The sequence below is a fragment of the Ursus maritimus genome, unplaced genomic scaffold, assembly GCF_017311325.1.
Source record: "Ursus maritimus isolate PB19 unplaced genomic scaffold, ASM1731132v1 scaffold_23, whole genome shotgun sequence".
Lineage (NCBI taxonomy): Eukaryota > Metazoa > Chordata > Mammalia > Carnivora > Ursidae > Ursus > Ursus maritimus.
Genome location: NW_024424786.1, coordinates 38,508,256 through 38,534,428, shown reverse-complemented (window position 1 = coordinate 38,534,428; position 26,173 = coordinate 38,508,256). Strand labels below are relative to the sequence as shown.

At 39.8% G+C, this 26,173-nt stretch overlaps 1 pseudogene; it reads left to right on the top strand.

The window, feature by feature from the left end:
* The first annotated feature begins 181 nt into the window (after positions 1–181).
* Positions 182–20,184, top strand: LOC103678246 (annotated as a pseudogene).
* The last annotated feature ends 5,989 nt before the right edge of the window (positions 20,185–26,173 follow it).

Genomic DNA, 26,173 nt, shown 5'->3' with positions numbered 1-26,173 from the left:
GGGCAAGTCCTCCCACTGCTCTTCTGTATTGGTCAACAAGGCCCACTAAGGAGAAAGTGGGGTCAGGATCAACATGCACTTAATGTGATTTAGTGAAAGGAAATAATTTCTTCCTTTGAACTTGTTTCATTAAAATCATTGTGCCTCCTCTTGGGGATCAGCTCTTCCGCCTTGATGGCCTTTCGACCTCTTGGATCAAGTTGGAGGCCTGGGGGGAGATTCCAGATCCTTCAGATGGTTTTCCTTTATATCTCCAGCCTCATAGTGTACACTCATATTCTATTGGAGAATGTCACTGCAGCTGTCCCGGTCACTATTGCTGGGTCCACGTCCTCGACAATGACACTGTCTCTGCTAACGGCACTGGGATCCTCCACCAAGATGCCCTCCTGAGAATCTCCAATCCCACTGGATTCGAACCTGAGGCCAGAGAAATGTCGTCTCTTCCTCCATCCCCAGTGGCAGCTCCTTCACCCGAATGGGACCTTCCCCAACACAAGGGAGCCAGACACAGAACCCTGTGTGGAGAGCTGGGTGTATGACCAAAGCTCCTTCCCCTCCACCATCATGATTGAGGTAAGAGGTCCCATTTAAATTTTCCACTTACATGATCAAAGTGTTTAGAGTTAACACAAAAGATAGACTTGCTTTATACATTTAATCCCCACACTGGACGTTGAAGTGAGCCTTTTCTTCATTCCTTCATAGTAATTGCTTATCTATACTATGACAGTCAAGAGTATTGTTATCAAAGTTAACAAACACACTAAAGATTAGTTTGAATGATGACCTCATTCAAGCTAGTGAGAGAGACCTATAATTTAAAAAGTAATGCTATGCCAGGTCAGTGGTTCTGAATACTCATTGAAAACCAGTTTCCAGACTAAAATAAATCAGACCTTCTGGGCAAAGGATCCAGGCATCAGTATTTTGGAAGCTTTTCAAGTGATTAGATGTATGGCCAAAGATAAGAATTACTGTAGTAGGTGAATACAGACTGCTAAGTGAAGTCAAAGGCGGGGACGCTGTATTACCTGTAGGAGGAGGGTAGGTTTCTTGAAAGAATTATGAGATAGCACCTGAAGATGTACGGGAGTTAATGCAGCAAAGAGAATCAGTGGTCTAAGAGGAAAATGAATAAAGATATACGGGCACACGGATGCAGATCATTTGGAGGATACAAGCACGAGAGAGTGAGTCAGCCTCATTTAAAGTGCTGAATTAAGCTCAGTATTTTAGCTGGGAGACACCCGGGGAGAGTGGTTGAAGAGGAAGGCAGGACCACAATTGAGGATCACATGAGTTTGGAGTCAGGGTCCACTAAAGGGTTTAAACTCTTCTATAACTGCTGTGCTGCTTTTTTTTCTCTTCCAGTGGGACCTGGTATGTGAACCTCAGTCACTAAAATCAGTGACTCAATTCCTACTTATGGCTGGGGCACTGCTGGGAAGTCTGATATATGGCCATTTTTCAGACAGGTCAGAGTTACCTAACTTACTTTCTTATCAGCTGTTGTATTCACTCCTTTACTTTAGAAACCTTTACTGAGCTCTAACTAGGTTCTGCCTTGTGCTGTATGCTAACCTCTGTCTCTGACTCCAGGGAGCCACAACCTGATAAGAGTGGTTGATAAATTACGGTGTGGTGTGATAAATGTGTTCATTGTATTGCATGAAGGACAGAAAACAAAACATCTAAATCAGATTCAAAGAAGTTTCAGGGAGGGATTTTCAAAGCTGATGCCAGGATACAAGGTTTATGACTAGACTTAATTCAATCCAGGGAGAGGATGGGGTTTTGAGACAGAAAGTACCTACATGTTTGGAAGTGCAAATTTGTGAAACATTATCATCACCATCATCATCATCATCATCATCATCACTGGCCTTGGTGTTGTTCTGAACTACCTAGCCCAGTAAGATAAATGGTTGTGGACACTTCCAGGCTGGTCATCACCGCATATCTGAAATGCAGGCACCCATGTACAATGAGTACTCATCATTACACACCCTGGGGTTGTATAGCAATGTGGCACAGATGGTATGGGAAGATATTGCACTTGTCACTTCGGTGCTGATCTTTGTGAAATGGCTTTAATAGACAATACTTGTAACCATATAAAGTAAATAATATTAAGAACCTAGGATTTCATGGCTTGGGGGAAAGAGAAGTTTGAGACTTCCTGAGTCTTGGCACAGTTCCTTCTGAAGGAGGCAATCAACCATTACTGTCACCCATGAGGGCACTAAGAGGACTTTATACACCCCTGGACATGTTTCCACCCAATGCCATCTGGTAGCTAAAAAATGTGGCCTCTGAGTTGATCTGAGTTAAATATTACCTATGTAGATGTTTGGATCAGAGTCTAGCCTCCAGGCCAGTCTATATCACTTTCCCCAGGGATTTTGATTTCAATACCTGTGGCTCAGATTTATAACATAATCTTACCAGATCTTAAATAGTAAAGGATATTTTAGAAGATATTAAAGGAACCTTAAAGTTATTGCGTTCATCCCCCTATCAGATGAAAGTAGCTCTGTACTTCTGATGAATAACCACCTAAGTTCTCTTACAAAACTTTTGAGAATGGATAGCCCACTCCTTTAAAAGGCACCACCCGCAAGTATCTGACTGTTGTTAATGTTACACATGTCATCCATTTACCAGGTTTATCTGAATTCTCAAGCTTGAACTTTTTTCTGCCATTCTTACCCCAGAACCCAGGTGACACTCCAGTGATATTCCAATATACCTAGAATAAAATCCAAGTTTCTTACTAAGTCTTGCCAGGCATGAGATCTGGCCCCTGCATCCCTTTCTCGCCTCATCTCCTGCCACCTTCTCCAATTCCCTGCTAATCATCAGAACAAGCTGGTTTCCACCTCATAGCTTCTACACTTGCTATTCCTTCTGCCCCAAATACTCTCTTCCCTGTACATTGCTCATCCTATACCTTCTAATTTCTCAAACTCAAATATTACATCCTCAAAAATCTCTTCCATGACTCCTTATTTAGGACCATCTTGGAGACTACTGAACTAGTCCAGAAAACAAATGATAGGGGAGCACATCTAAGAGGTGTCTGTGAAGATGGTAAGATGTAGCCAGATTGGGGAAATGTTTTAGAGGAAGAAGCAATAAGACTTGTTAGTGGTTTAGATTATTTTTTACTGTTGGGGGTTTTCCAGTGAGAGAAATAGATGCATCCAAGGGGATATAAGCTTCTGGCCCGAACAAATGAGTAAGTTCTGATGCCATTATACAAGATGGAAGAAGACTAGGGTAGAAGCAATTGGGAAAGATAATCAGGATGTCTGTTTTGACTTCCTGAGTTGGAGTTCCCTAACAGACATACATATGGAGATTCAGGCAGATAGGTATATTTATGGATATTAAGGTCACAGAAGAGGTCAAGGCTGGATATTAACTTGGATGTTATTAACATATAAATACTTGTATAATTATGAGGATGGGAGAGGTAACTCAGAAAAGAAATGCAGCTAGATACCAAGTAAATTCAACTGCACGCAAAGCAATAATTCACCATGTGATCACTATTTTACATCACCATAACTGGAGATGTCATTCCCTTACCTGGTGACTCAAGTTTTCCAGGCTTGACCTCTTTCTGTCAGATTTTAAATCTACCCAAAGTCATTCATGATGTTTCAGGTGTCCATCTGTGCCTTCATTCTTTTTACTAGCATTCCCTTTTCCCTTGGCTGAAGGTCTCATCATTAAATCATATCAAGACCAACTCACCTTTTTCATCCTCAATGTTCTCCTTGCTTCCTCTTCTTCCTCCTCCTCCAATCAAAAATGCATCTGAAGTTTCTCTACTTCCCTTCATCCAAAAGCATGTTCATCATAGCTCTGCCATATTAGTCATGGTAGTTTGCTACCCCAAATCTCAATCGGTTACCATAATAAAAGGATGCCCGCTGATGTTTCAGTCAGATATGGTAGGGTGACCCTCTTGAGAATTCACCTTCCAGGCAGTGGCTCAGGGAACCAGCTGCAACCATTGTAGGACATCTGTGAGAAACCTTTAATGCCCAGGCCTGGAATTGGTATACCTCTTTTTGCCACATTAATTGACCCAGTTATAGGGCTCCATAGTAACTACAATCAATCTGGGAAAATGATGTCTTCCTGTATGCCCTGGAAGAACGAAAGGGATGGCAGAACTCTAGCAGAACTCTCAGCCAACTGTATTTTTTAAATTATTATTATGATATGTTAGTCACCATACAGTATATCATTAGTTTTTGATGTAGTGTTCCATGATTCATTGTTTGCGTATAACACCCAGTGCTCCATGCAATACATGCCCTTCACCGAGCTAGCCCATGCCCCCACCACCACCCCTAAAACCCTCAGTTTGTTTTCCAGAGTCCATAATCAAAACCACATTGAGATACCACCTTACACCAGCTAGAATGGCAAACATTGACAAGGCAAGAAAAAAACAAATTTTTTTTGGAGAGGATGTGGAGTAAGAGGAACCCTCTTACACTGTTGGTGGGAATACAAGTTGGTACAGCCACTTTGGAAAACAGTGTGGAAGTTCCTTTAAAAATTAAAAATAGAACTACCCTATGACCCAGCAATTGCACTACTGGGTATTTACCCCAACGATACAGATGTATCTAGTAAAAAGAAGGGCCATATGGACCCCAATGTTCATAGCAGCATTGTCCATCAACTGTATTTTTAATGAATCCAAAAAGTTCATTAAGGTGTGCCTGGGTGGCTCAGTCAGTTAAGCATCCCATTCTTGGTTTTGGCTCAGGTCTTGATCTCAGGGTCCTGGGACTGAGCCCTGTGTCAGACTCTGTGCTCAGCAAGGAGTCTGCTTGAGGATTCTCTTCCTCTCCTTCTGCCCTTCCCCACCTCAAATATATTAAAAAATCTTTTTTAAAAAGTTCAGTTAAGGTGCACCTGGGTGGCTCAGTCTTTAAGCATCTGCCTTCGGCTCAGGGCCTAATCCCAGGGTCCTGGGATTGAGCCCCACATCGGGCTCCCTGCTCTACTGGGAGCCTGCTTCTTCCTCTCCCATTCCCCCTGATTGTGTTCCCTCTCTCACTGGCTGTCTCTCTGTCAAATAAATAAATAAAATCTTTTTTTAAAAAAGTTCAGTTAGTAATTCTCCTCATTTATGATGAAGTACCCTCATTAGTTTGGGCAAGGCCTCTTTCTTATATGCATGTCTGTACATGTGTTTTTCCATTTGTCTCCATTCCCATCCTTCACCAGAGAGACCATTCTCATGTGCTTACTAGTTAGTTAACCTCCTTATTTGTATATGTTATTATAAATGTGTGATATCATTGGGTTTAGGTATTTTAATTTACATAAAAGGTATATGTTATTTATCCAATCTCTTTCTTACTTTTTATTATCCACCAATAAGTTTTTGAGATCTGTGTACATTCTCATTTGTATACCCAGTCTGTTGCTTCCTGCTACTCCACAGCTCTCTGTGGTGAGCCCCAATCTTTTTTCCCTATTCTCTTTCCCAGTAATAGACTCCCTGATTGCTACAACATCCCTAACAGCATCCCTATCTCTAATCTTGATATACGTCCCTTTACCATGAGAATTTTTTTACTAATAGGCTTTAATTTTTAGAGCAATTCTAGGTCACAGAAATATTAAGTAGAAAGTACAGAGTTCTCATTTCCCCCTCACTCATACTTGCCCATATTGTTAATGTTTGCATTAACATGGTCCATTTGCTACAATTGATAGACCAATATTGATACCTTATTGAATAAGTTCATGGGCTAATAGGCACAGTCTTCATGTTGTACAGTCTTAGGAACAAATGTATAATGTTATATATCCACCATCAGTATCTCTCTAAAAATGCACACACCTAGTTATCCCTCTCTCTGATCCTCTGGCAACTAGTACCATAAGAATTTATTTAGGATCTATAGACTCTTATTATAGTTACTGTATTTCTATTTCTCAGTTTTCCAATGATTGCCTTGCCATCATGTCTTCAATCATAGCTCTTTTTAAAAAGATGGCTTTAGAGACGTCTGAGTGGCACAGTTGGTTAAGCGTCAGACTCTTGGTTTGGGCTGGGGTCCTGATCTTGGGGTCGTGGGATCTAGCCTCATGTCAGACCCCACCCTCAACGTGGAATCTGCTTGAGACTTTCCTTCCCTCTGCCCCTCCCCCACCCTGTGCACACTCTCTCTCTCTCAAATAAATAAATAATTAAATAAATATGTTTTTAAAAATTAAAAAATAAAAATATAAAAATACAAAAACAGTTCTATCACAAGTTCTCTGATGCAAATGCAATAATAAAATACATATTGTAAAAATATTCAAACAGTAACACATTTACAAGACTTATAATGACTTAAACACACTACCAAAGCAACAAACGTTTCAGAGCAGATATCCAAAACTAAGAATTGTCCATATGATAATACTGTCAGGAATTTTGTATCAGCTCATGTAATTTTGTCCAAGCTGACTCCAGAATGAACCCATTTCTTGCCCCTCCCTGACATTCAGAATTTTCTTCTTTTTGTTTATCTTCCCTTTTTTGTTCCTTATTCTCTGTCTCCACTGTGTACTTTTTATCACATCCTGCACTGAAAGAAATGGTTTGGGGGCTATCTTCTGTTTGATCTGAAACTTATTTCTCAAGGTCTTTAAACCCAGACATAGCTGAGTGGCTCTTATGCAATCAATCTGCAACCTGGATTTATTGTAATCCCCCATTCCTTTCAAATAAGTTTAGTCTTTACCTTGATAATACAGACTCAAGTACAAATCTCTTTTTCATAGGTCTTTTTTTTTTAATTGAAGTATAGTTGACATACAATATTATTAGATTCAAGGGTACAATATAGTGACTTGACAATTCTATACATTATGGAATGCTCAACACATTAAATGTAGTTACCGGGTGGGGGAAGGGATAATTGGGTGATGGGCATTAAGCAGGGCACTTGATATAATGAGCACTAGGTGTTATATGCAACTGATGAATCACTAAATTCTACCTCTGAAACTAATTAAAAAATTAAATAAATAAATGTAGTTACCACCTGTCACCATATAAAATTATTACAATATTATTGACTAGATTCCCTATGCTGTATTTTTCATCCTCATGGCTTGTATATCTTAAACTGGGAGTTTGTAACTCTTAATCCCCTTCACCTTTTTCACCTATCCCTCAGTTTCCCCTCCTCTGGCAACTACCAGTTTATTCTCTGTATTTCTGATTTCTATTTCTCTTTTTTATTTTTTTTAATTGTTTTGTTTTCAGACTAGTGAAATTGTATTTAGATAAGTGAAATCATATGGTATTTGTCTTTTTCTGTCTGACTTATTTAATTTAGCATTGTACCATCTAGGTCCATCCAAGTTGTCATAAATGCCAAAGTCTCATTCTTTTTTATGGCTAATATTCCATTTTTATGGCTAATATTCCATTCCATTATACCATGGATGGTATAATGAGACCTTGCATTATATTTATATACCTCATCTTCTTTATCCATTCATCCATCATTGGGCATGTGGGCTGCTTCCATATCTTGGCTAATGTAAATAACGCTGCTATAAACATAGGAGTGTATGTATCTTTTCAAATTAGTGTCTGCATTTTCTTTGGGTAAATACCCAGAAGTGAAATTACTGAATCATATGGTAATTCCATTTTTAATTTTTTGTGTTTTTTTAAGTTTTTATTTTACTTTCAGTTAACATACAGTGTTATACTAGTTTCAGGTGTACAATATAGTTTAATTTTGTAAGTTAAAAATAACTCAATAGTGTTTTCCATAGTGGCAGCACCAATTCACATTCCCACCAACAGTGCATGAGGGTTCCCTTTTCTCCATATCTTCACCAACATTTGTTATTTCTTGTCTCTTTGGTACTAGCCATTCTGACAAGTGTGAGGAGATATCTCATTGCAGTTTGATTTCCACTTCCCTGATAATTACTGATGTTGAGCATCTTTTAATATGTCTCTTGGCCATCTGTATGTCTTCTTTGGAAAAATGCCTTTTCGGGTACTAGGCTCATTTTTAAGTGTATTGTTTATGGGGTTTTTTTGGTGTTGAGTTTTATGGGTTCTTTTTTTTTTTTTTTAAGATTTTATTTATTTGACAGAGATAGAGACAGCCAGCAAGAGAGGGAACACAAGCAGGGGGAGTGGGAGAGGAAGAAGCAGGCTCATAGTGGAGGAGCCTGATGTGGGGCTCGATCCCAGAACGCTGGGATCACGCCTTGGGCCGAAGGCAGACGCTTAATGATTGTGCCACCCAGGCGCCCCTATGGGTTCTTTATATATTTTGGATATTAATTCCTTTTTTTAAGATTTTATTTATTTATTTGAGAGAGAGCATGAGCAGGGGTGAGGGACAGACAGAGAAGCAGACTCCCCACCAAGCAGGAAGCCCGGTGTGGAGCTCCATCCCAGCACCCTGGGTTCATGACCTGAACTGAAGGCAGGCGCTTAACTGACTGAGCCACTCAGGTGCCCCTGGATATTAATTCTTATTTGCAAATATCTTCTCCCATTTAGTAGGTTCTCTTTCCATTTTGTTGATGGTTTCCTTCACTGTAAAAGAGGTTTTTAGTTTGATGTAGTCTCAATAGTTTATTTTTGCCTTTGTTTCCCTTGCCTGAAGGGACAGATCCAGAAAAATATTGCTAAGACCAAAGTCCAAGAGATTTCTATGTATGTTTTCTTTTTTTTTATTGTTTTATTTAAATTCAAGTTAGTTAACATATAGTGTATTATTGGTTTCAGGGGTAGAATTTAGTGATTCATCAATTGCATATAACACACATTGCTGAGAGAGAACCAGATTCAAGTGCTTTTACAACTAAAACAAAAACAAAAACAAAACAAAACAAAAACCAAGAAACAAAAAACAAAAAACCTCACACGCAGTGCCCATTACATCAAGTGCCCTCCTTAATGCCCATCACCCAATTCCCTCATCCCCCCACCCACCTCTCCTCCAGCAACCCTCAGTTTGCTCCCGATAGTTAGGAGTCTCTTATGGTTTTGCCTCCCTCTCTGTTTTTGTTTTATTTTATTTTTCCTTCCCTTCCCCTATGTTCATCAGTTTTGTTTCTTAGATGTGGTATTATATATGATGCAATATTACTCAACCATCAAAAAGAATAAAATCTTGCCATTTGCAACAACATGGATGGAACTACAGTGTATTATGCTAAGCAAAATATTCAGTCAGAGAAAGACAAACACCATATGATTTCACTCATATGTGGAATTTAAGAAACAAAACTGCCTATGTTTTCTTTGAGGAGTTTTATGGTGTCAGGTCTTACATTTAGGTCTTTAATTCATTTTGAGTTTATTTTCATGAATGGTGTTAGAAAGTGATGCAGTTTCATTCTTTGGCATGTAGCTGTCCAGTTATTCCAACATCATTTATTGAAGAGATTTTCTCATTACAATTGTATATTCTTGCCTTTTTTGTCATAGATCAGCTGACCATATAAGCTGTGTTCCTGGGCTTTCTATTCTGTTCCATTGATTTGTGTATCAATTTTTGTTCCAGTACCATACTTTTTTTATTACTAAATCTTGGTAGTACATCTTGAAATCTGGGATTGTGATACTTCCAGCTTTGTTCTTTTTCACGATTGCTTGGGCTATTTGGGGTCTTTTGTGGTTCCATACAAATTTTAGAATTATTTGTTCTAGTTCTGTGAAAAATGTTGTTGGTGTTTTGATAGGGATGGCGTTAAATCTGTAGATTGCTTTGGGTAGTACAGATATTTTAACAATGTAAATTCTTAAAAGCAAAACAAAACAACACAAAAACAATGTAAATTCTTCCATGAGCATGGTATAGCTTTCCATTTGTTTCTGTTGTCTTCAATTTCTTTCATCAGTGGCATAGTTTTCAGAGTATGAATCTTTCAATACCTTTGTTAAATTTATTCCTAGGCATTTTATTCTTTTTGATACAATTATAAATGTATGAATGGGATTGTTTTCTTAATATCTCTTTCTGTTACTCCATTATTCATGTACAAAAATTTCTTTTTAAAAAATATTTTATTGATTTATTCAAGAGAAAGAGAGAACAAGTGGGGGAGGGGCAGACAGAGAGGGAGAAACAGACTCTCCACTGAGCAGGGAGCCTGACTCAGGGCTCAATCCCAGGACCCTGGGATCATGACCTGAGCAGAAAGTAGACACTTAACCGACTGAGCCACCCAGGCACCCCTCATGTATAAAAATTTCAACAGACCACTGTGTATTAATTTTGTATCTGGCAACTTTATCAAATTCATTTATTAGTTCTAATAGTTTTTTTATGGAATCTTTAGGATTTTCTATATACAGTATCATGTCATCCGCAAATAGTGACAGTTTTACTTCTTTCTTACCAATTTGGATGCTTTTATTTCTTTTTCATGCCTGATTGTTATGGCTGGGAATTCTGGTACTATGTTGAATAGTGTGGAGAATATAGTCAATAGTATTATAATAACATTGTGTGGTGACAGATGGTAGCTACACTTGTGGTGAGCATAGCATAACATATAGAGTTGTTGAGTCTCTATGTTATACACCTGAAACTAATATAATGTTGTATGTCAACTATACTCAATTTTTTTTAAAAAGTGGTGACAGTGGACATACTTGGCTTATTCCTGACCTTGAAGGAAAAGCTTTCAGCTCTTTCCCACCATTGAGTATGACATTAGCTATTCTTTTGTCATATATGGTCTTTATTATGTTGAGGTATGTTCCCTCTCAACCCACTTTGTTGGGAGTCTTTATCATGAAAGGATATTGAATTTTGTCAAATGTTTTTGCATGTATGGAGATGATCATGTGGTTTTTATCCTTAAGTTTGTTAATGCAGTGTATTTGATTGATTTGTGAATATTAAAACATCCTTGCATCCCTGGAATAAATCCCACTTGATTGTGGTGAATAATCCTTTTAATACATTGTTGAATTAGGTTTACTAATATTTTGTTAAGAATTTTTGCATCTATGTTCATCAGGCATATTGGCTTGTAATTCCCCCCCCACCTTTGTTAATTGTTTTCTGTATATTTTTGCAGTTTTTCTCTGTTCTCTTGCTCTCTTCCCTTGTGATTGATGACTATCTTTCATGTTATGCTTGGATTCCTTTCTCCTTATTTTTTGTGTACCCATGGTTACCATGAATTTCATATATAACATCCTAAAGATACCAGGATATATTAAGTGGATGATCCCTTAAGTTCAAACATATTCTAAAAGTATTACACTTTTACTCTTCCCTTCCACATTTTATGTATATGATGGCATATTCTATATCTTTTTATATTGTGAATCCCTTAACTAATTTTTTAGATATAATTGATTTCACTACCTTTGTGTTTTAACCTTCATACTAGCTGTATACGTGATCAATCTACTACTTTACTATGTTTGCTTTTATCTATGAAATTTTTTCCTTTTATAATTTTCTTCCTTCTAGTCATGGCCTTTTCCACTTAAAGAAAGACATTTAACATTTCTTGTAAGACCAGTTTAGTAGTGATGAACTCCTTTAACTTTCATTTGATTGGTAAACTCTATCTCTCCTTCAATTCTGAATGATAACCTTGGCAGGTAGAGTATTCTTGGTTGTGGGTTGTTTTCTTTCAGGACGTTGAGTATATTATACCACTTTCCTCTGGTCTGCAAAGTTTCTGCTGAAAAATCAGTTGATAGCCTTATGGGGTTTTCCTTGTATATAACAAGATGCTTTTCTCTTGCTGCTTTTAAGATTCTTTCTTTACCTTTAATTTGTGACATTTTAATTATTATGTGTCTTGGTGTGGACCTCCTTGAGGTCATCTTGTTTGGGGCTCTCTGTGCCTCCTGCACCTGGATGTCTGTTTCCTTCCCTAGATTAGGGGAATCTTCAGCTATTATTTCTTCAAATCGGTTTTCTCACCCTTTTTTTCTCTTTTCCCCTTCTGAGATTCCCTAATATAATGCAAATGATAGTACATTTGATATTGTCCCAGAGGTTCTTTAACCTCTCATCACTTTTTAAGTTTATTTTTATTTTAGCTGTTAGCTTGAGTGCTTTCCATTACCCTGTCTTCCAGATTGCTGATCCATTCTACTGCATCCTCTAATCTGCCATTGAATCTCCCTGGTGTCTTTTTCACTTCAATTATTTCATTCTTCAACTGTGGTTAGTTATCTTTTGTATTTCCTATCTCTTTGTTGAAGTTCTCACTAAGGGTATTCACTTTTCTCTTAAGTCTGGTGAGCATCTTTACCACCACTGCCATGAATTCTTTATCAAGCAGATTGCTTATCTCCATTTCATTTAGTTATTTTTCTAAAGTTTTGTCTCGTTCTTTCCTTGCAGCATATTCTTCTGTCTCCTCATTTTGGTTGACTTTCTGTATTTGTGTCTACGAATTAGGCAACACAGTTACTTCTACCACTCTTGAAAGAGTGTCCTTGTATAGGAAAATCGCCTGTAGACTACATGAGACTGGTGGCTTTGGCTGGCTAACTGGAGCTGGAGCAGGTGTGGGTCAGGTTGACCCCGGGCACTCAGCACTGGGGCTACCCTGGCAAAATGGCTGGAGCTGAAGCAGATGTGGGCCAAGGTATTCTACACAGCAGACCAAGTACAGAACTCTTTATTGCACTTATCAATGCTCTAAACACAACACACAAATCCACTCTCCTAAATGCATGCATTCTACAATAAACATTTGTGACAACTTCCCATATTTCATCTTTTTCCTAATTTTAATTTAAATTCCAGTTAGTTAACATACAGTGTAATATTAGTCTCAGGTATAGAATTTAGTGATTCATCACTTACATACAATACCTGGTGCTCATCAAAACAAGTGCCCTCTTTAATACCCATCACCCATTTAACCCATCACCCTGCTCACCTCCCCTCCAGTAACCATCAGTCTGTTCTCTATAGTGAAGAGTCTGTTTCTTGATTTGCCTCTCTTTTTTCTTCCCTCTATGTTCATTTGTTCATCTTCTTTTATATGGTTTCACCAGCATTAAGAGACCTTCTGGTGATAGACTGATGAGAGAGTTTTGACAACAGTCTCATATTGACAAATGGGGAAGGTTACATCTGTGATTTCTGCTGTTGATGAATATAATTATTCTTCCAGGTCTCAAGTGCAATGTTTCACGTATTAAACATTTATTCTAAATTTCAAAATGTGTCCATTTTTATAGTTTTCCACATACTTTGGGGGGTTCCTAAATAATCTTACCTGGTTCAGTATTTCTTAGGTTTGGATGAAAGATGTTCAAATGGTGTTTGCTTCAGCTCACCATTGCTGACACCTGTGCAGCCTTTGCTCCACCTTGCTTGTTTACTGTGTACTATGCTTCTTGGCAGGGTTCTGTACCATGACCATTATTGCAAATGCATTAGCTCTCAGTAAGTCAATATTTTAAGCCTTTTACTATCTCCATACATTTAACTGACCTTGAAATTGCCCTTTATCTGAAATTATTATCTATGCTTTCTTCCAGTGTCAGAGTAGACAACGTCCCAATCACAAGCTCTGGTAATTGTTAAAGTATTAAGTTCCTGTAGTATTGGACAGATACTTTTGGAAGGATTGGCTTTTGTCATTGGAGACTGGCATACATTGCAACTGACAATGTCTGTACCCTTGTTTTTCTTCTTCTTGCTCTCCATGTATGGATAATCTCCGTATTCATTGCCTACAAGGAATGCAATGTTGAGAACAGAGAGGAGAATGTTGACATTTGGGATCTGTTTGGTCCCTGGTCTAGTCCTGAGCCATGGTCCTGATTAGTATCCACTGTGCCACTTGAGGGGGAAAAGAGAGAGAATACAATGATACACTACCTAGGAGGCTGGCATATTTCAATCATTATTGTGGTATAATAGACACAGAATTATCTCAAAATCATTTTATTAATAGAAAATAACATACTCACCTATTTATGAAGCAAATATGCTATACTATTTCTTTAACTTTGGAAAGTATTCTGTCGTGGAGATGATTTGAGGGCTTTTTGTCATTGTAAGTGAGATTGGATAAATGTAGAAGACAAATTACTTTCCATAACTATTTAAATTAAAAGCATGTTTTCTGCTGCACTGAAAATTGGCATGAGGGTGATTTCAGCAAAAATGACATAATAAGGGTGAGGGAACAGAAGGCAAGCTGAGGACAACGCAGAAACTGACACCCTGCAAACCGCCCCCCTCCATGTATGCAACATTCCTTGGCACTCCTGGCTTCCCTAAAACTAAGGAAAGGACAAAACAAATGGTTAACTGACAGAGATCACAGTCCTGCAAGACCCATAATTCTCTCTCAGTTTACACATGTCCTAGTGAGTTACAAGGAAGAAGCTTTCTTATCAATAGCCTAACTTCCAGAGACCCATAATTCAGTTTCCTGAAGCCCTAGCATTACCATCCCCTCCATAAAATTGAGGGAAGCTGAGGCAGAAGGAAATGTAAATAAAATGGAATTTCTTTTAAACCTGAAGCCCATTGACAAGGACTTGTGATCATTCCTCTGGGAGACTCCAAACTGTCTTCATGTTAGTGCCTCATTAGAGGAAGGGACAGCCTTGGCTTGACAATAGCAAGGCCTGCGATAGCCTGTGAGTCTTCTTTAACATATGAAAGTGCTTTCTCAGCCTCCCCTCTTTCCTCACCTCCCCCAACCCCATGGTATATAATCAGCCACCCCTCACAACCCTGGACAGCAGCTCTTTCTGCCCACGGGTCCTGTCCCCGTGCTTTAATAAACCACCAATTTTGCACCAAAGATGCCTCAAGAATTCTTTCTTGGTCATCGGCTCCAGACTCCACCCCACTGAACCTCACCTATATCCCACAACCTCATCATATGGAGCCCGAACGTGAGACTTTGAGTCTTTACATCCGGACTCTGAGCTTCGGTGCAAACTTGGTGAGTATTTTCTCTACTCTTCCTTTCCTCTTATTTCTGGGGCTCTTCAAGGAGTATGGTCTTATTGGAACACTTTCATGTCACTAGGTTAGGCTGTAATCCTCTAGCCCATGGCTACTCTATGGGGTGGAAAAAGCCCGCCTTTTGGCTGGAAATTAGTACCCTGGCCAGGATGGTAATAAGACCCAGAAACTTGATGCCCTCTCTTTATTGCTGTCCTTATACAAAGTCGTCTGCCAATCTTAAGACTCCCGTGTGAGGTTTCCTCCTGATTGATCTAATGTGATACCTTTCACATCCCTGGTCTAGCCACTTCTGGCTGTGGGACCTCCACTTGGAGCCGGCCAAAACCAGAACCCGATGGAATTACAACCCAACCGGGGACTGTTTCCTAGGGAAGTTGGCTGTAAAGACCACCTGTGTTGGAATGTCGCTTAGACCATGATGGATTTCTTTCTTTACTGTTTTCTGTCAATGTCCTCTACTAATTACTTAGGCTAAAAAAATTGGTAATTCCCCCTTGTTAAATTTTTCTAGTTTTCTCCATGAGTTAAAAACAGCTGGTTCTTCAAGGCAAAGTAAAATATTTTCAAGGCAAGACAAAATAAGGTGTGACCTTCACGGCGCGACCTTCAAGGCATGGTATTTCAGTCCATTCACCAGGCACCCATCGGCAGCCTAGGATGCGATGGGGTAGGGGAGGGACGCCAGCATCCCTCCTATGGACCTTTTACGGCAGGAATGACTTCACAGTAAGGCAGGATTGTGATCAATAGCGATGTCTTGTTTGAGGGACGCCTCCGGTTGCTTTTGACACACGGGAACCTCTGACATATCCTGCGTGGGACGCCACCCGGGAGTCAGGGGGGATTTGGTAATGGACCTTCTTTACTTTTCTGAGCATGGCCTCAGTAGGCTGCTTCTTTGTTTCCCAAGGATTCTTCTCCCTTGGGATGCCTTTTAACCCATTGGAAACAATTCGGATTGCAAAATTTAGGAAAGGACTGAGCTCCTGTAACACTGCATGGCCTCAGTGGGATCTATTGGTTAGATCTCTTCTGTAAGGAACAGAGCAAATGGACCTAGGCTACCTTCATTTCTCGTACCTAGGCCTTCATTGCTCTACACCAGGACTCTGACCTAAGGGCCCCTTACAGAATGTGTTTGCCCAAAATGGGTCAGCTAGTAAACTCTCTCCTGACATATTGGATGATAATTATCTAAATAGGCCTCCTCCGAATAAACCCAGGTTGCTGGAGGAAACACAGGCCATCCCAGACAAGGGGGACTCTTGACTCTCTTCTCTCGCTGTTCCTTCTAACAGATGTGGGGGCATCTCCCTCACTCATTTCCTGGGTTAATGGCTATAACTGGAGCAATCTGTGGTTAGTCTACCTCGGGACGGGGACTTTAAGGAATATTCCCAAGCAGCTGCCGAAACTCCCTTTGTTTTGGGGAAATTCCCTGTCTTCTCTGGCCAGACATAGACTGCCTATTCCCCCTTGTTGGTGGGAAAACATGGCATCTGCTCCTGCTGGAGCTGAAGCTGATGAGCTCTAAAACCGGAAACCCTTTCTCTGCCCTCTGGCAGCACTTTGTCTCCTCTGTCTCCCCCTCCCCCTTCTTTCTGCACCACCTGGGGTGCAGCCTTCATAACTGGCTTCTGTACCATCCTCGGTGCCTCAGGCACCATGGCTGCTCCTTCCCTCACCATCAAGGAGGAAGAAGAGCACCCCCTGGACTTAACACCATGCACTCCAGGTTTCCCCACCAGTGTCTCAGGTAAAAATTGACAATGGGGAGGATCCAGGTGGAACATAATTCAATATTTAAGTTAAGCTTGTTGGTTTAATTAAGATAGACATGTCTTTCAAGCTCTCAGCACTAAACGTGAAACTTATTCTATCGAAGTTTACTAAAGGTCAAACAAACTTGTGTTATCTCTGTTGCGAGTTGTTAGTAAAAAGACAAAAATAATTGTCTGTCTCAAAGTTTTCATGGGTAGTTGTTAAAATAGCTTTTGAAGTCTTTGGTAACCTGAATCTTTAAAGTTTTGCTTGGATGAATTCATTGGACATCTAGGTCTTTTTAAAATGGGATACAGTGCTAAAGCATTGAGTACTGGATGTAGGTTTGTGCTTTTGACTTCTTATTGCAAAGAACCTAAGGATATTTAAATCTGTTGGTAAACAAGTTTTGTGTTTAATTGATTCATAAATTTGCCATCTAAACGTTTTGGTGTAACAGTTCACAGTTGGTTACTACTTAGTTTTCACTGGAGACTAAGGTTTCTAAGAAAACTCTACTAAATGTAATGAAGGCTCATGAAAATAAGGGAAGCAACTTTGTATGTAGAAAAGGAGAGGGGCGCCTGGGTGGCACAGTGGTTAATCGTCTGCCTTCGGCTCAGGGCGTGATCCCGGCATTACGGGATCGAGTCCCACATCAGGCTCTTCCGCTATGAGCCTGCTTCTTCCTCTCCCACTCCCCCTGCTTGTGTTCCCTCTCTCGCTGGCTGTCTTTCTCTGTTGAAGAAATAAATAAAATCTTTAAAAAGAAAAGAAAAGAAAAGAAAAGAAAAGTAGGAGAATACGGAATGCATTTTTTGTTGAAGGTAATATTGTCCTAAATAAGATGGTTGTTTGGAAAGATAGCATGGGATAAAATCTGAATGCAAAGAAAGCTGTAGAAGGAAAATCTTTGGAAAGGAACTTCAGGTGTGGTCAGGACTGACTAAGCGTGAAGTGAATTTTTAAAGTACAGTGGTTTAATAAGATTTGTGTCTGCTTTCTCTCTGTTCAAAAGTTCAAAGGTTTCTTGAATTGTTCAACAGCTCTGGATAAGAAAATGTAAACAGTTTTCTTTGTCCAAAAACAAAATTTGTTTTGTCATTAACAGGTCTTGGATCACTTAGTTAACTTCTCAGTATTAAAGGAGCTAAGTTTTGCTAACAACTATAGAACCCTGCATATTTGCCTTTCAAATCTGTTATTGTCACCTTGGTTTCATAAAAATAGTTTTGTAGTGATCTGTAATCCTATTCAGGCATGTGCTATAATTCTAAGGTTTTAACAAATTTTACCAAGATTTAAATTGTAAATGAAGTCTCTTTAACTCATTAGGCCTTTTTCTTTGGTATGCTGAGTTACTCTGGAAGCACTGTTAAACAAATGATAAGCCTTAGGTTGTATTTGGGTAAATGCTGTAACTCTTCTAGAGATAATATGCAATTCCTAAAGTTTTAATGTTTTAATGTAAGGTCATCACCACTCGATATTCTGGCTATCGAAGTATTCTGTGTTACAGAAATAACCTGACTTCCTTGCCAGCTATATTGTAAACTCATCAGATTCTAACCATGTCCATTCTGTGTTTTTGTTATTTATAATTGTTCTTATTGTCTTGCAAAATGAGTTTCATCTTCAAGGAGATTCATATAAAGGACTTTTAGGACAGACACAGGTATTCAATATCTTTATACAATCTTAAAACTGACATGGGCAGGAATTTTCAGAAACTAACTAAAGCTGCATTCAAACTAAACAAGAATTAGTAACATGGTTGGGTAATGTCAATAAGATGCAGAAGAGAAAACCCCAACTCTCAACACCTCGATAGACACAGGATAAGTAACTTGCTCGTGCAGGAAGTTTCCAGCATACGTGGTAGAAACAGAAGTTCAAAGTTTGTAGGGCAGAAACTTACCATAATTCGGAGGCCCTCCTTCAGGAAAGAAATGATAGAAATAATGAAAACAATTTCCTATGACTCCTCTGACGTCCTTGAAAGGGACCTATAAAAATGAGAGAACTTCATTGGGGCACCTGGGTAGCGCAGTCGTTAAAGCGTCTGCCTTCCGCTCAGGGCGTGACCCTGGCGATCTGGGATCGAGTCCCACATCAGGCTCTTCCGCTATGAGCCTGCTTCTTCCTCTCCCACTCCCCCTGCTGTGTTCCCTCTCTCGCTGGCTCTCTCTCTGGCACATAAATAAATAAAATCTTTAAAAAAAAAAATGAGAGAACTTCAAAATCATCGTCATGTGCTTTTTGATAAATCAAATCGTATCTAGAGAAAACTGGTGGTGCTGATCCAGCTGACTCCACAGTCTGCAATCCTAGTCATGCTCCATATACCGCCTAAGGAGGTCTCCAATATTTCCCAGCTGTCAATTTGTTTTTCCTAATGAGAACATGAGTTTCTATCCAAGGGTAAAGCCTGAGCATTGGTCTGTAGCAAATGGAAGGGGAAAGGAACCTTAGGTTAAAGGTTATGTGAAAGATAAGCAATTATTTACTGCCCTCGTGTCATCTTCTTTCATCAGGAGGCTGGTGGAATCTGCAAGGTGGCTGATTATTGTCAACCAGTAGATGAAAGCTTACAGGAAATTAGAAGAGTTGCACACATAAATGGTATTTTGATAGGGATTGCATTAAATCTATAGATTGCTTTGGGTAGTGTGGACTTTTTTTAAGATTTTATTTATTTATTTTAGAGAAAGAGCATGAGTGGGGTGAGGGGCAAAGGGAGAAGCAGACTCCCTGCTGAGCAGGGAGTCCTAAGCGGGGCTCGAACCCAAGACTCTGGGATCATGACTTGAACAGAAGGAAGACACTTAACTGACTGAGCCATCCAGATGCCCCTTTTTTTCTTTTTTTAAGATTTTATAGTGTGGACTTTGAACAACATTTGTTCTGCCAATCCATGAGCATGGAATATCTTTCCATTTGTTGGTGTCATCTTCAATTTCTTTCATCAGTGTTTTACAGTTTTCAGAGTACAGCTCTTTCACCTCCTTGGTTAAGTTTATTCTGAGGTATTTTATTACCTTTGGTGTAATTGTAAATGGGATTATTTTCTTAATTTCTCTTTCTGCTTCTTCGTTATTAGTGTATAGAAATGCAACAGATTTCTGTACCTCAATTTTGTATCGTGTGACCTTACTGAATTCATTTATCAGTTCTAGTAGTTTTTTGGTGGAGTCTTCAGGGCTTTCTCTATGTATTATCATGCCATATGCAAATAGTGAAAGTTTTACTTCTTCTTTACCAGTTTGGATGCTTTTTATTCCTTTTCTTTGTCTAATTGCTGTGACTAGGACTTCCAGTACCATACTGAATAAAAGTGGTGAGAGTGGACATCCTTGTCTTGTTTCTGACCTTAGGGGAAAAGCCCTCAGTTTCCACCATTGAGTACAATGTCAGCTGTGGTTTTCTCCTTACATGACCTTTACTATGTTGAGGCATGTTCCCTCTAAAACTTGCATACCAGTTTTTGGTTTTATCACTCCCAAACCTTCGATTATACCTTTCCTTTCTACATTGATATTTATGCACAAGTAATATGTAGTATTCTTTCATATTTTTAAAAAATGTATGTATAAATTGTATCATGGTCTATTATTTTTCTAAAACTTATTTTTTTACTTAAATTTTGTCTGTGACTATTATCACAATAATTCATATTAATTAATCAAAATACAGATAGTCATATTTTTTAAAAAAAGCATAATCCTCACCTCATACTTCCACACCCTTCTTCTTAAACTTGCTCTGTGTTTCTTNCCCTATCTCTGGAGGAACCACATACAGTAATAAAAACCCCCATCCTTTCACTCACAAGAATATCTTCATTTTAGTAACTAATATTTCAGCCAAGAACAAAAATCAAGCCTGAGACCTTAGTTCAGAGTTATAGCTTCACTATCTTCCTAGTTCCGGCCTGTCTTGGAAGACTTACGGGCTGATAGGCAATGGGGTAAAGATACTGTTGATTATTTCTCCATTTAGTTGTGCTGTGCTTCCTCTCCTCCTCTCTAATCTATGGGTCAGGATTCTGAATTCCACATACTCAGAGTTTGGGGAAGAAGAGTTGATGGGAAGGACAGGTGCGAGTATTGGTAAGTGTCAGAAGCTGGACATGGTGGATGATCAAAGCAGACTCCTTTCCTTGGGGTACTTTCATGTAGGTTCTCTAGAGCTTTCCATTGGAACCGTTTGGCGTTTTACCCCATCTCCTACCACGTAAGAAATCCATTTTCCTCGGCTCTTGCATACATCTTCCCTCTAGGCCCTGCAAATTTGGCTATGTATTGCCCTATTATTGGTCACTTTGCCCACTCCAACTCCCTTTCCCTTCCTCTCTTCCCACACAAGAATTAATATGACTCCAGACCAGCTCTCCCTTCCAGAGCCTAAACTAATCTATTAGCAAATTCATGTATCCTTGCCTATGTTGCTGCAAATACAGTGAGATGCCCGTTCGAGCTGATTGCCGATTGTTTCTAGTTCTTAGATTACTTAGAAGTATCATGCCACTGTACTCTTAAATTCAGGAAACACACATCAAGCTCTCCCCTACAGTATCCTTGTAGCTTCACTCACTCAGATTAAGGTGAAGAAGGACTCTATACTGGGGAACAAAAGAAAAAAGATTCACACTCAGGACACCTGGGTGGCTCAGTCGGTTAAGCATCTGCCTTTGGCTCAGGTCATGATCCCAGGGTCCTGGGATCAAGTCCTGCTCGGGCTCCCTGCTCAGCAGGGAGTCTGCTTCTCCCTCTGCCTGCCGCTCCCCCTGCTTGTGAGTGTGTTCTCTCTCTGTCTCTCTCTGATAAATAAATAAAATCTTTAAAAAAAAAGAAAAGAAAAGAAAAAGATTCACACGATGCTGAACCTCTGCAAAGAAACTATTTCCTTACTTTCAATATCTAGCCCTATCATTTTCACCACGCTGTACCATCCAATTGAGTGATGAGCTCAGATTTCATATTACTTTTTTCTGCCTACGTGGTTTTATAACTTCACTAGAATATGTACATTTTTACGATCCCTTCTTGGGGGACCTTGGTAGAAACTATAATCATAAAGAGTCCATTTTTACATGATGTTCCATAATAATTTTATGTTAATGTAAGATCATTGTATTAAAAATATAAGTTCTGGGGCACCTGGGTGGCTCAGTCATTGGGCGTCTGCCTTCGGCTCAGGGCGTGATCCCAGGGTTCTGGGATCGAGCCCCACGTCGGGCTCCTCTGCTGTGAGCCTGCTTCTTCCTCTCCCACTCCCCCTGACTGTGTTCCCTCTCTCGCTGGCTGTTTCTCTCTCTGTCAAATAAATAAATAAAATATTTAAAAAATATATATATATAAGTTCTGTGAAAATTAATAAAGGGAACTCTCACTAAAGTGGATTCAGGATGCTGATTCAGAAGGGGAGGCTGGAAGGGGGAGCTATACCACTCGATGTCAATTACAGACCCCTTAACGGAAGAATATCAACAGGAAAGAATCACCAATTACAGGCCCCAACAGGGAAAGATGTACATTGCATCTTCTATAAATTGACCACCTCTTCAACTCAGCCAATGAGAAACCATCATCACCCTGAACTCTTGCTTCTCTTCAATGGACTTTGTTCTAAACAACCTCTCTCCACTTCCTCCTTTTTCTCCGTAAGATAACATTCCTCTCCTTTATTTGTTGAACTTACCGTTTTGCCATAGATTGCTTGTCCCAGATTGCAGTCCTCTGTTATCCTTGAGCAAACCCATTCTTGCTGTAAAACAACTGCCAGTTTTATCTTCAAGTTCTATGAAACAGGATGAGCCTCTTTCTTGAACACTGACCGTAAACCGCCTGGGCCAACGTTGTCATCAATTGTAAGACTTGTCTCAGAAATCTTAGGGAATGTTTGTTAGGCTCTAAATCTTATGAAACATATCTTTACTCCTTTTACTCACTGCAGATTGGCACTTGCTCAACACTTTCACACCCTGATGCTCAACCTACAGCATCTGGGGAACAGTATTTTCCTGCTCCAGGTTCTCTTTGGAGTTTTCAACCCTCACACCCAGATATGTTGCTCTTTTGACAACAAATCATATGGGTCATTGAATAAGCCAGAGAGTGTTCATGTCTCTGATGGGAATTTCCATTCTGGTCAACATCTTTTTGCCCCAAGGTTTTTGAGAGAGGTAGGAGTTTGGGGAGAAGTGGTTTCCCTCCATTCCTCAGGGACTACATTGATCTTACTTGCCTGATGCTAAAATAATGGCATTTTCCGCTGAAAGCCAAGGGATTTGCTGAAGTCAGTAGGACGGTGTTCAGAACTGATTCTGACAAAAAATTGTCAGCAGGACTTGGGCTCTCACAGAACAAATGTCAGCAAGGAGTGAGTCAGACACATGGTCATCTTCATCACATCCAAGATGAATCTAAACGTCCATTCCAGTTACACCTAACAGTTTCTTTAGAACAGTAACTAACTACTTTCCTTTTGGCCAATCACATTTTAATAACAATATGGAGGGGCTGGGCCTTTCCATTATATTCCAAAGTGGGGACATGATGCTCTTACTTCCTGTCTAGGACTCTGTCTGATTTTTAAGGCCTCCATAACCTGTGTACTCCCTCATCCCTGTATACTCACTTTTGAGTCTGGTACTAAGTCACCACAAATGCAACGGCTTTTGGTTTTGTTTTTGCTTTTTTTTTTTTTTTTTTTACACAAGAAGTTTCTTGACTTCAATGAAATAAAAAATCACTTGTCTTCAGGCAGAGAAGTGTGCAATAGAAAAAAGGAAACAGGCTAATCTTAGTATGTCTCTTAATCTGCCCCTAAACAAGGAACAAATTGGCAGGCTAATCCAGGCTCTCTTAGAATCTATCTTATGAAATTAATAGAATGACTATATGCAATGATTATGGAAACTTGAGTGGTCACCGTGCTTCGCCTATCTCCCAGAGCAGAAACAGATCTCGCAGGATCCCAGATTGGCGGGCTCCACTCCTCTTCCTCATGCAAGGTTGCTGCCTTATAGGAGAGTCCTCTCCAGTATTTTTAAGTTTAATTATATTATTTTTATTGAATAAAAATGTGCCTTTTGAAATTTCGGTGTTAAGGGTTCCCAGGATGACATTATTTATTTCCAAACAGAATTCCTAATGCTGGTTTCTTTAATCCTGACTTATTACTCTAGAGCTTATTTCTCTTTACACTGTACCCTCCCCAAAAAAGTCCAGTCCTTTTGTCACCATATGGTGCAATACTTGTCCCTAGTCAAAAATTTTTCCTACACACTTGATTCTAAACAGCTTAAGGCATAGGTCATAAATTCCTCACTTATTATCTCTTTATAGTGTTGTGTCCTACAGAAAGTGCACAGAAAATACTAGACAGAATACATAAATAATTCCTGATGCTCCCTGCCCACTCCTTCACTGGCATTACTCAAATGTGAAAGAGAGTAACTTAGAACTTCTCATTGATTGTTGAAGCCTAAGGTTATTTCTACAGCCCATTTCCCAGCTTATCATCCATTCGATAATCCCTGGCATGTTGCAGTTTGTTTACTGTATGTTTCACCCTTGCAAACCCTCCCGATAGGATCTTTCCACAATTATATGTTGATTGACAGATGTCTTTGGCCAAAATGTTCTGGCTCTCACTGGTCTCCCTCTCTTCAGAAATGCAGACCCTGGGGCGCCTGGGTGGCACAGCGGTTAAGCGTCTGCCTTCGGCTCAGGGCGTGATCCTGGCGTTATGGGATCGAGCCCCACATCAGGCTCTTCCGCTATGAGCCTGCTTCTTCCTCTCCCACTCCTCCTGCTTGCGTTCCCTCTCTCGCTGGCTGTCTCTATCTCTGTCAAATAAATAAAATCTTTAAAAAAAAAAAGAAATGCAGACCCTGCGCAGCGCCTCAGCAATGTTGGGGATTAGTGCTACCTCTGCAGCTCTCGCCAGTTCTTCCCTCCACCAGATGAACTCATGCCCACCATGCTCAGGTGCATGAACTAATAGATCATCTGTCTGGTTTCAAAACAGAATTTCCTTTTTCTCTTCCTCAAGTTTTTATTTAAATTCTCGTTAGTTAACATATAGTGTAATACTGTTTTCAGGAGTAGAATTTACTGATTCATCACTTAGGTAGAACACCCAGTGCTCATCACAAATGCCCTCCTTAATGCCCATCCCCCATCCAGCCCCTCCCCCACCAACCTCCCCTCCAGCAACCCTCAGCTTGTTCTCTGTTTTTAAGTGTCTCCTATGGTTTGTTTCCTTCTCTTTTTTTTCTTTTCCCCTATGTTCATCTGTTTTGTTTCTTAAATTCCACATTTGAGTGAAATCACGTGGTACTGTCTTTCTCTGACTGACTTCTTTTGCTTAGCATAATACACTCTAGCTCCATCCAGGTCACTGCAAATGGCAAAATTTCATTCTTTCTGACAGCTGAGAAATATCCCATTATATCTATATCTATCTATATCTATATATACCACATCTTTACCTATTCATCAGCCAATAAATAGGATTTTCTTGGGGCGCCTGGGTGGCTCAGTCATTAAGCGTCTGCCTTCAGCTCGGGGCGTGATTCTGGCGTTCTGGGATCTAGCCCCACATCGGGCTCCTCCACTGGGAGCCTGCTTCTTCCTCTCCCCCTCCCCCTGCTTGCGTTCCCTCTCTGGCTGCCTGTCTCTCTGTCTGTCAAAAAAATAAATAAAATCTTTAAAAAAAAAAAGGATTTTCTAAACTAATTGACAATTATTGTGGGGATAAAACTGAGACTGCTTAGGTGTCAGACGAATGAATTACAATAGAAATTAAAACAGCAACTGACAGCCAACAATTGTTGAAGCACGGTGCCTAGTCCTTTAATGTCACCATCACATTTAACCTTTAAAAAAAAAAACCACTCTACAGTACTGGTGGGATGGGTGTCCCTATTGTAGTAACGGTGAAACTGAGGTTTGGAGCAGGTACCTCCACGATACTGTTGAACAGTTTAGGAAACAATAGAGGTGAAACTTAGGGCCAAACCCATGTGTTTAACAGCTCTGCTGTATTGTCCCCCATAAGGAAATGAAAATGGCAAATAAGAACTTACATGTACAGATTTTTACAATATTTCCTTTCTATTATTATCTGCACCTTGAGGCTTACAGCTTCAGGAATCAGTATAATGTTCAATGGGCTTGAGGCAGCCCTGGCTCCCCTGTTGATGATCCCACCCATGTATTCTCCCCACTTGCCCCGGATCATCGATGAAGTCCTCCCCATCCTCTCTGGTCTTATCATCCTCCTTCCTCCTGAAACCAGAAATCAGCCTCTTCCTAACACCATCCAAGATGTAGAAAAGAGGTGAGTAAACCCTCTAGCTGCCCCCAGAGAGGAGGTGTGCTCTAGTTTTGTGATAAGAAAGGCAAAGGACAATTTGG